The sequence below is a fragment of the Tachyglossus aculeatus genome, chromosome 22 (assembly GCF_015852505.1).
Source record: "Tachyglossus aculeatus isolate mTacAcu1 chromosome 22, mTacAcu1.pri, whole genome shotgun sequence".
NCBI lineage: Eukaryota > Metazoa > Chordata > Mammalia > Monotremata > Tachyglossidae > Tachyglossus > Tachyglossus aculeatus.
Genome location: NC_052087.1, coordinates 36,020,840 through 36,032,234, shown reverse-complemented (window position 1 = coordinate 36,032,234; position 11,395 = coordinate 36,020,840).

Here is an 11,395-nt window from a genome sequence, read left to right as displayed (position 1 = left end):
ATAAATGCTTACTATGTACCAGTTACTGTACCAAGCGCTAGGATAGATACGAAGTCATCAGGTTGTTCACAGTCTCTGTGTCCACAGTCTTAATCCCCATTTTGCAGATGGGGTAACTGAGGCGCAGGGAAGTGACTTGCCCAGGGTCACAAAGTAGATGTGTGGCAGAACTGGGATTAGAACCCATGTCCTCTGACTTGCAGGTCTGTGCTCTTTCTTTCAGTGCTGTGCACACAGTACGCGCTTAATAAATACGATTGAAGAAATGAATGTCCAACCTGATTAGCTTGTATCTACCCTCAGTGCTTAGTACAGTGCCAGGCACATAGTAAACAGCAGCGAAGAAGCAGCATGGCTCAGTGGAAAGAGCCCGGGCTTTGGAGTCAGAGGTCATGGGTTCAAACCCTGGCTCCGCCACTTGTCAGCTGTGTGACTCTGGGCAAGTCACTTCACTTCTCTGGGCCTCAGTTCCCTCATATGGAAAATGGAGATTAAGACTGTGAGCCCCCCGTGGGACCACCTGATCACCTCGTAACCTCCCCCAGAACTTAGAACAGTACTTTGCACATAGTAAGTGCTTAATAAATGCCATCATCATTATTATCATTATTCTCTGTGCCTCAGTTACCTCATCTGTAAAATGGGGATTAAGACTGTGAGCCCCCCGTGGGACAACCACTATTGGGTAGGGACTGTCTCTATATGTTGCCAACTTGTACTTCCCAAGCGCTTAGTACAGTGCTCTGCACACAGTAAGCGCTCAATAAATACGATTGATGATGATCACCTTGTAAGCTCCCCAGCGCTTAGAACAGTGCTTTGCACATAGTAAGCGCTTAATAAATGCTATCATTAAATGCTTTTAAATACCATTACAAACCGAGCTAATAGTGTTGGTCACAGTCCCTCTGCCACCTGGAACTCACAGTCTCCCATTTTGCAGATGAGGAAACTGAGGCACAGAGAACTGAAGCAACTGAAGCTGATCCAACCCCAAACAGTTTAAACCCTGGAAGGGGAGTGTCTCCTTTTTCCTCCACCTGAAAGGCTGGGTTTCTGGCTTCCTGGATCCTTTCCTCTGTAGCTTCTGTGAGAGCAGCTGCAAGGGCTCAGCAGGGCTCAGCGGGAAGTATTTTTAGCCAGAGAAGGCCCTAGAGGCACAGGAGAGAATGGAGACCTGGGAGGAGAAGGCCCGTGGGTTGGGGCTGGCAGAAACTCCAGTGGAAACAGCAGGAAGGTGGGGAGAGGCAGGGGAGGAAGGGGCTCCTGGAAAAAACCCTGGATTCTGGCTCTCCCGGCTACAGATCTCCCATCCTTGGGGGCCTTTCCAGTGCCCAGGTTGGGCTGGCCAATAAGTGTGGGTGAAAACTGGCTGGAAGGGAAAATCCTCCTTTTCCGACCCCCACTTTTCTCCCTTCTCCTCCCTTACCTCTTTCTTATTCTCCCTTTCCCCTCTCTTTTCCTTCCTTCCCTCCTCTTCCCCCCCTCTTCCTTTAAAATATTTGTTATCATTATTATTAGTAGTAGTATTATGACTCCAAAGCCCGGGCTCTCTGCACTGAGCCACGCTGTATCCTCCCACAGTGCTGGGAACACTACTGTAGGGCTACTAAGTCCCTATTGGGTAGGGACTGTCTCTATATGTTGCCAACTTGTACTTCCCAAGCGCTTAGTACAGTGCTGTGCACACAGTAAGCGCTCAATAAATACCATTGATGATGATCACCTTGTAAGCTCCCCAGCGCTTAGAACAGTGCTTTGCACATAGTAAGCGCTTAACAAATGCCATCATCATTATCATTATTATGATGATGATGATGATGATTAGAACAGTGCTGGGCACATAGTAAGCGCTTAACAAATGCCACCATCATTATCATTATTATTATGATGATGATTAGAACAGTGCTGGGCACATAGTAAGTGCTTAACAAATGCCATCATCATTATGACAGTTACTATGTGTCGAACACTGTTCTAAACTCTGGGGTAGGCATCCCTGCCCCTCAAAGCCCCCACCGTGGGCAAATCATTTAATTTCTCTGGGTCTCAGTTCCCTCATCTGTAAAATAGGGATTGATAGTGTGAGCCCCATGTGGGACACGGACTGTGTCCAACCGATTAGCTTGTATCTCCCCCAGCACTTACTACAGTGCCTGGCACAGAGTAAATGCTTAACAAATGACATTAAAAAAAATCCAACTGCAGGGACAGAAAATGGGGTAGGAGGAGGCAGGAGGGTTCAGAAGAGGGCGTGAGGGGGGGGACAGGAGTGGCCAGAAGGCTTGTGGTCCAAACAATAGCCCCAAACAAGCCCTGCTGTTACCAAAGCAGGTGGGATTCTGGGCAGTGACGTGTGGGATGCAGCAGGGAGGGGAAGGAGGGAAGTTCCTGGAATACCAAGAGGCCAGGAGAGGAGTTTGACTAGCTTTGGCCAGAGCCTTTCTATCCTGGGAGATCACCCAAGGTTTCTTCCAGCCCTGTAATTCTGTTGTCAATCAGTGGTATTAATTGAGTCCTTAACTATGTGCAGAGCACTCTGCTGTGCATTTGGGGTAGTATGATCCCCATCTGTAAAATGGGGTTTAAGACCGTGAGCCTTATGTGGGACAGGGACTGTGTCCAGCCTGTCTTGTATCTACTCCAGTGTTTAGTACAGTGCCTGGCACATAGTAAGCGCTTAACAAATACCATAAAAAAATGCAATCGAGTTGGTAGGCATGATCACTGCCCTCAAGGATCTTACAGTCTGTTGTCCTTCAAGTCACCTAATTACCTTGAACAGGTGACTCAAATCTATCTTTCTCTTTGAAATAGAGAAAAGCACTGTGGCTTAATGAGAAAATGCACAGGACTAGTAGTCAGGAGCCCTGGGTTCTAATTCGAGGTCTGCCACTTTCCTTCTTTGTGATCTGGGACAAGCACTTAACTTCTCAGTGCCTCAATTTCCTCATTTGTTCTCTATCCCCTTTAGACTGAGAGCCTCATGTGGGACAGGAACTGCATCTGACCTAATAATCTTCTATCTGCCCAGGCTCTTAGTACAGTACCTGGCACACAGTAATTACTGAACAAATATCACAATTACAGTTATTTCATCCTCTAGGAAGGAATTTCAAAAAACTCCTTTGGGAACAGATTTCTGTGTTTTATCACCTCAGACAGAAAGTTCTTCCTGATGTCTACCTTATTATAATAATAATTGTGGTGTTTGTTTAGCGCTTACTATGTGCCAAGCACTGTTCTAAATGCTGGGGGAGATACAAGGTAATCAGGTTATCCCACATGGGGCTCACAGTCTTAATCCCCATTTTCCAGATGAGGGAACTAGGCTCAGAGAAGTGAAGTGACTTGCCCGAAGTCACACAGCTGACAAGTGGCGGAGCCAGGATTAGAACCCATGACCTCTGACTCCCAAGCCCGGGCTCTTTCCACTGAGCCACACTGCTTCTCTAATTTACTTTTTTTCCTTATGTGAAGTTCTCTGAATTTACAGTTCTTACAGTATAGAACCTCACAGAACAGAGTACATTTCTGTACAGTAAGTACAGAATTTACAGTTCTCTGAACTGTAAGGTCATTGTGAGTAAGGGACATATCTACTAACTCTGTTGTACTGTATTCTCCCAGGTGCTTAGTACAATTCTCTACACAGAGTAAGTGATCGGTAAATATGGTTGATTGATTGATGTCTTTCTGCTGCCAGGGCCTCTGGGCTTTTTTTGTCTTTAGTCTTCCTGGAAAACAGATGACTCCTCTCCTCCATATAAACCCATCCAAAGTTCTAAAACGATCAAAATCGCCCTGTAGGCCTCCTCTCCTCCAAGATGGATAATCCCAATTCTTTTAGACTAAATGCAAATCTCTTATCTGTGATTTTCTGACCCTGCAGCTGGGTTTCCAGCCCATACCCCGGATGCAAAGTCCTGGATTCAAATCCAGAGTTTTTGGGGTCAAGACCTCAGGATGAGCCTTGGGGGCCCAGGATAGATGAAGGGTGTCTCTGGAGGTGAGGATTGTTGCGGGGGATTAGTCCTCCCCACGAACTGGACCGACCCAGGTTAATCCGAATAGTGCCTTGTTCTCTGTGCAGCTCTTTGATTTTTCCAAAATGCTTCCCTATCAGTTCTCTCATTTTATCCTCACAACATGCCCATGAGTCAGGGAGAGGCAGCTAGGATGAGGTCCAGCAAAGCTTCAGGCCTCTTTGCTCTGTGGAATTCCTGTCGCCCTCTTCATTCCCCAAGATGAAGCCTGAGCCATTTTCCCTTCAATCACCGAGAGCCACCGTGATCTTCTGCTCACCTCCTGGGCCCAGAACCGGACTCCTGGGTTCTGTTTCACCAAAAGGCTTTCTCTTCTCCAGCCTGCAGTTTCTTCCTCTGGCCTCCTTTCCAATTTTTCCCTAGCTGGCATCACCGGGAAGCAGCGTGGCCTAGTGTTTAGAGCACGGGACTAGAAGTCAGAAGGACCTGGGTTTTAATACCGGCTCCGCCACTTTTCTGCTATGTGACCTTGGGCAGATCACTTCTCTGTGCCTCGGTTACCTCATTCACAAAGTGGGGATTAAGAATGTGAGTCCCATGTGGGATATGGACTGTGTCCAACCGAAATAACTCGTAGCTACTCCAGCACTTAGTTCAGTGCCTGGCACATAGTAAGCACTTGACAAAAACTACAAAAACAAGAACTGAGGAATTGGACTATGGAGGAACATCCTGGGTACATCACAAAAATCGTGGCTCCTCTGTGCCAGCCAGCCCACCCCTACTGGGGATTTTCAGATGGATTGATGAGCCGCTGAGGGCCTGGGCAGCCCTAAGGAGCTCAGGGGAGGGAGGCGGCGAGCCAGAGACGAATTATAAGGGCTGGGAGATGTGGCCCAGGTGGGCTCTCTGAGGCCTGAAACCCATTAAGCAAGTCGCTGGGAGGGCTGATAAGTGGTTTGAGGTAGAAGTAGCATTCCAGGTCTAAGGGCATGGGCAGCAACAGCAACAGCATGACGTATTGGAAAGAGCAGGGGCTTGAGAGCCAGAGGACCTAGGTTCTAATTCTGACTCTGCCAATCGCTCTGCCAGATGCTTGCTGTGTGTCCTTGGGCAAGACACTTAACTTCTCTGTGTCTTGCTTTTCTCAACTGTAAAATGAGGATTTAAAGCCTCCCTCTCACTTTAGACTGAGCCCCACTTGGGTCAGGGACTCTTCTGACCTAATTGACCTGTATCTACCCCAGCGCTTAGAATAGTGTTTGACACATACCAAGTGCTTAACAAGTACCATAAAACAAACAAACCAGCAAAAACAGGGTCATTGTATCTGGACCAGAGATTGATTCTCCACTATTCATTCATTCATTCAATCATTTATTGAGCATTTACTGTGTGCAGAGCACTGTACTAAGCACTTGGGAAGTACAAGTTGGGGATGATTTCTAATGTGGGGTGGAGTGGGGGAGTTCTGCTGTTGCTGTGTTCAGGAGACCCACTACCCTGGGCTTACGTCATGACAAGTCATGGCCCAGTATGACTTGGGGAAAGTAGCCATTCTGGGGCATCTGGGGAACTGACCCAAACCACCCTATCCCTCGTTAGAAACAACAGAAACTGATAGCCAGGGGGCCAGTCAACCATCGCAGCCCCTCAGGGACTAGGATGGGCCCAAGAGGACCCCACCCTTCCTTCTCTGGAGATTTTCAAGAACTGGGGAGCGATCACCCATTTTGGTCTTGTACTTCGAGGCAAAGGCATTGCCTAAAAGAGCTCCAGAAGGCTCTTGCTGACTTCAGACTCGGTGATGCACTTTCCATGAGTGTTTGTGTGCTTTGACTCACAGACAGTCTCTCTCCAGTCTGCCCCACCCTTCAGGAGCCTTCCTGCCCAGCCACGGGGACTCTTTTAGGCCTCATCTCCCTCCCCTCATTCTCTCTTCTCTCCTTTTCCTCTTCCCATTTTCCCCTCCTACCTCTTCATTCATTTCCCTCTTCTTTCTTCCTCTTCCTACCTCCACTGTACTTTTCTCCCCTCCTCTACCAATCCTCCCATCCTTGCTTCTTCCTTCCCCAACTGCTTCCATTCTCTCTCCTCCTCTTCCTCCTTTCTCCACTCACTCTTTTTGTTGGTGTTATGGGTCCCACTCCACAAGGGGTCTGAAGGGCAGGGGCCTCATTTGGAGTAACTCGGTTTTTCAATTTCCTAGGTAATGCTAGGGGAGGACAAAGTGGGTGGGAAGGTGGAGGGACCACTACTGCATTTGCAATTGTGAAATGTTGACAAGGCAACTTTGATGCTTCATTGTTAATTGTTTCTCTGTTGGTCTTCCTCTCTAGAAGGTGGGCTCCTGGTTCCTTGCCCGCAGGGACTGGCTTTAATTTTTTTTTCTTTAGTTTGTTTCCAAGCCCCTGGGGTAGTAATTAATTAATTAATTATGGTATTTAAGTGCTCACTAGGTGCCAGGCACTGTACTAAGCTCTGGGGTGGATACAGGCAAATTGGGTTGGACAGTCCCTGTCCCACATGGGGCTCACAGGCTTAATCCCCATTTTACAGATGAGGGAACTGAGGCCTAGAGAAGTGAAATGACTTACCCAAGGTCACACAGCAGACAAGCGGCAAAGCCGGAATTGGAACCCATGAACTTCTGACTCCCAGGTGCTCTAATAATAATAATAATGGCATTTGTTAAGCACTTACTATTCATTCATTCAATCGTATGTATTGAGCGCTTACTGTGTGCAGAGCACTGTACTAAGCACTTGGGAAGTACAAGTTGGCAATGTATAGAGATGGTCCCTACCCAACAGTGGGCTCACAGTCTAGAAGGGGGAGACATACTATGTGCAAAGCATAGCCACTATACCACACTGCTCCAAGCACTGTTGGACTCAATAAATGATTTTTGTTAACGATGAAGATGATGGAGACAGGAAGGGAGAAAGGACCGACTAACAGGCTGAATGAATGACCTGGAGACAATCTCTCAAGTGGGGTAGGGGACGGGGATGGGCAGCAGGATGGGGAACAGGATGGGGAACGGGATGGGGCTGAAAGCTGCCTGGTCCCACCCTCAACCTAATCAATTAATCATTGATATTTATTGAGCAGCTTACTGTGTGCAGAGCACTGTACCAAATGCTTGGGAGAGTACAAGCCTAGTGGCAAGAGCCGGGCTTAGGAGTCAGAGGTCATGGGTTCTAATCCCAGCTCTGCCACTTGTCTGCTCTGTGACCTTGGGCAAGCCACTTCACTTCTCTGTGCCTCAGTTCCCTCATCTGTAAAATGGGGATGAAGACTGTGAGCCCCACGTGGGGCAATCTGATAACCTTGTATCTACCCCATTATTATTTAATAAAAAATAATAGAGTCAGTAGTTAAGTTCCCTACCCACAATGAGTTTACAGCTTCCTCCTTCCTCAAGAGCCTCCCTTGCTACATCTCCCAGAGAGAGGCTGGGTGCCCATTCCTCTATTTCTTCCCCATACCTGTAATTTATTTTAGTGTCTTTCTCCCTCAATAGATAGTAAACTCCTTGAGGGCAGGGATCAAGTCTATTCACTCTATGGCACTCTCCCAAGGGCTTGGTGCAATGTTCTGCAAATAGTAAAGGCTCCGTAAATACCACCTGAGTTTTCAGCTGCTCTGTCATTCATTCATTCATTCAATCGCATTTATTGAGCACTTACTGTGTGCAGAGCACTGTACTAAGTGCTTGAGAAATACAAATTGACCCCTGCCTATGCTGATAAGATGTCATTTGCCTTTGTGTCTGGTGATTTTATTTTCTGTTCAAATGGCGCCCATACTCAGAGGGGCTTGGAAGGGGAATGCCATGGCTCTGGAGCAAGTGGGGTGTCAGGGGACCCCCCAAGGAAATATTCTAGTTTGAATGGCCTCGAATGGACCTCCACAAAATGATCTGTATGCAACAAATTAATCATGCGTACCCTGGGGGCTGGGATCATCTGTAAGGGCCCACTAGTGGCTGCTCCACTAGTGCCAGGTGTCCACAGGAAGGAGAAACTGAGACACAGAGTGGGTAAATCCTTTGCAACCCCCTGGTGAGATAAAGAGACCCCCCTCCCCCTGGCACCCTTTTGAATTATCTACTAATTCCGGATCTCAGGGATCAAGTAAAAGTTTGAGACCTACAGAGAAAACAGGAGAAAGGAGGGGAAGGTCTACAGGAAAAGTTTCTGATGATGTTGATGGCATTTATTAAGCACTTACTACATGCAAAGCCCTGTTCTAAGTGCTGGGGAGGTTACAAGGAGATCAGGGTGTCCCACGGGGGGCTCACAGTCTTTATCCACATTTTACAGATGAAGTAACTGAGGCACAGAAAAGTTAAGTGACTTGCCCAAGGTCACACAGCTGACAATTGGCAAAGCCTGGATTTGAACCCATGACCTCTGACTCCAAAGCCCATGCGCTTTCCACTGAGCCACACTGCTTCTCTATGCTCTGGTGATATGAGTGTGTGTGTGTGTGTGTGTGTGTGTGTGTGTGTGTGTGTGTGAGAGTGTGTGTGTGCGCTTGCGCTGATGTGCCATAGCAGGCTTGTGATTTTATGTGTGAATTGCCCTTGGTTCGTTGTGTTGTGAGTGGGTGTGTACTGGGTGACAATTCAACCAGAAAAGTAAAGGATGTGATTTAATAACTACTTAAAGTGGATGCAGAGGGTTATTATACAGAGGTTAGTTCCCCAGTTCACCTGTTCTCCAGTGAGGAATGAAGTTTAGGAAATGCTCTGCTGTAGCAAGTAGGATTTAGGTTGGAAAGATGGAAAGCATGTTGTCCAGCTAGAAAGGGGCATTACTAAGGGTGGATGTGGAAACTCCTTTCCTGAAGATTTTCAAGAACTGGGTGGCGATCACCTATTTTGGCTCTTGTACGTGGAGGCAGAATCATCTCTTAAGTGACCTCCAGAAGACTCTTGCTGACTTTAGACTTGGTGATGCACTTTCCATGAGTGTCTGTGTGCTTTGGCTCTCCAGTCTGCCCCACCCCTCAGGAGCCTTCCTGCCCAGCCACAGGGACTCTTTTAGGCCTCATCTCCCTCCCCTCCCTCCCACTTTCCTCTGTTCTCTTCTTCTCTCCTTTCCATTTTTCTCTCCGATCTCTTCATCCATTTCCCTATTCTCTCTTCCTCTCCCAGCCTCCACTATACTTTTCTCCCCTCCCCTACGAACCCTACCATACTTGCTTCCTTCTCCCCCATCTTCTTCTTTTCTCTCTCCTCCTTTTCCTCCTCCTCCTCTCCCTCCCTCCCTCTCCCTCTCCCTCTCTCTCTCTCTCTCTCTCTCTCTCTCTCTCTCTCTCTCTCTCTCTCTCTCTCTCTCTCTGTCAAAGTTGTCAGTCCCATTACACAAAAGACCTGAAGGGCAGGGGGGTGTCCTCTTGCCACATTCCCCATCCCCCTTTCCCCCTGTCACCCCCCCCCCCACAACCTCAGCAATCAATCAACCAATCAATCAGTGGTATTTATTGAGCACTTAGTAGGTGCAAAGCAGCAGCATGACCTAGTGGACTGAGCAGAAGCCTGGGCATCAGAGGACCTGGGTTCTAATCCTAGCTCCACCACTTGTCTGCTTGGGCAAGTCACTTAACTGTCTGTGCCTCGTTTACCTCATCTGTAAAACGGAGATAAAGACTGTGAACCCCATGTGGGACTTGGACTCTATCCAACCTCTTTAGCTTGTATCTAACCCAAGACTTAGTACAGTGCCTGACACATACTAAGTGCTTTACAAATGTCACTAAAATAAAATGTATTAAGCACCTGGGGGAATGTAGTACAATAGCTTTGGTTTCCTGCGCACAGCGAGTTTACAGTCTAGAGGGGTAACCCACTGGGTCCCATGTGGGTCCTTATGGTTACAAGAGCCCCCCTCCCCAGCCCTGGAGTGAATAGGCTGAGCCACCAGGCTTCCAGGTGACTTCCAACCTGTTGTCCCTCCCCTCCCCATATTGCCTCTGGGCTGAGCCATTGTAGATCCAGAAAGACAAACATGGGGTGGGGTGGAGGTGTGGACGTGTCGGGGTGTGGACTTGGTGAGGTCACTGAGAGGCTTCTTGGAAACCGCCCTGGATGGACAATCTTTTTCCTGCTGAACTCCAGCTGGATTTGGGCAGAAGACCAATCCCACAGCACTTATGTACATATCTTTAAATTATAAATTATTTATTTATGGTAATGTCTGTCTCCCCCTATAGACTCTATACTCGTTATGGATCGGGAGCGTGATTGCTAATTCTGCTGTACTATACTCTTCCAAGTGCTTAGTGCAGCGCTCAATAAAAATGATTGATTGATGGATGGATTGACCATCTGACCAAAGCAGGACAGTTCTTGCTGAGGCTCGACAACCTGGAGGAGCCGTGGGGCTCAGTGGAAAGGACACAAGACTGGGAGGAGCAATGGGATGCGGAGATCTGGGTTCTAGTTCTGGCTCCACCACTTACCCATCATGTGACCTAGGCCACTTAACTTCTCTGGGCCTCAGTCTCACCTGTAAAATGGGGATTTAATATCTGTTCTCCCACCTCTTTATACTGTGAGGTCTTTGAGGGGCAGATTCTGTCTGAATTGGTTATTAATAATAATAATAATAATAATAATTGTGGCATTTGTAATCTCTTGCTATGTGCCAGGCACTGTACTAAGTCCTGGAGTGGGTACAAGCAAATCAGTTGGACAAAGTCCCTGTCCCACCTGGGACTCACAGTCTCAATTCCCATTTTAAAGATGACATAACAGAGGCCCAGAGAAGTAAAGTGACTTGCCCAAGGTCACAAAGCAGACAAGTGGCTGAGCTGGGATTAGAACTCAGGTCCTTCTGACTCGCAGGCCTGCGCTATGCTTATAAGACATCTACCCCAGAATTTAAAACAGTGCTTGGAACAAAGTAAGTACTTAGCCAATACCACAGTCATTACGATCAACACTGAAAGCAGTGTAGATTGCATGAAGAGAGGAAGGCATGACTGTGTCATGGGGACTCTAAGTCACACCCACCTCCATCCATTCATTCACTCTTTCAATCGTATTTATTGAGAGCCTACTGTGTGCAGAACACTGTACTAAACTCTTGGAAAGTACAATTCAGCAACAAACAGAGACAGTCCCCGCCCAACAACGGGCTCACCTCCACAAACACTACAGCGACCCTGCCTTTCTTTACCTTGGGCAGCAATCAAGTGCTGGGAAGGAGAAAGTAAGTGTCTGCCATCTCCCTCTCACCAGCGCAAGAAGCCGCGTGGCTTAGTGGAAACTCACTTCTCTATGTCTCAATTACCTTATCTGTGCCTCAGTCACCTCATCTGGAAAATTGGGATTTAAAGTGTGAGTCCCACAACCTGATTACCCTGACTCTACCCCAGAGCTTAGAACAGTGCTTGAC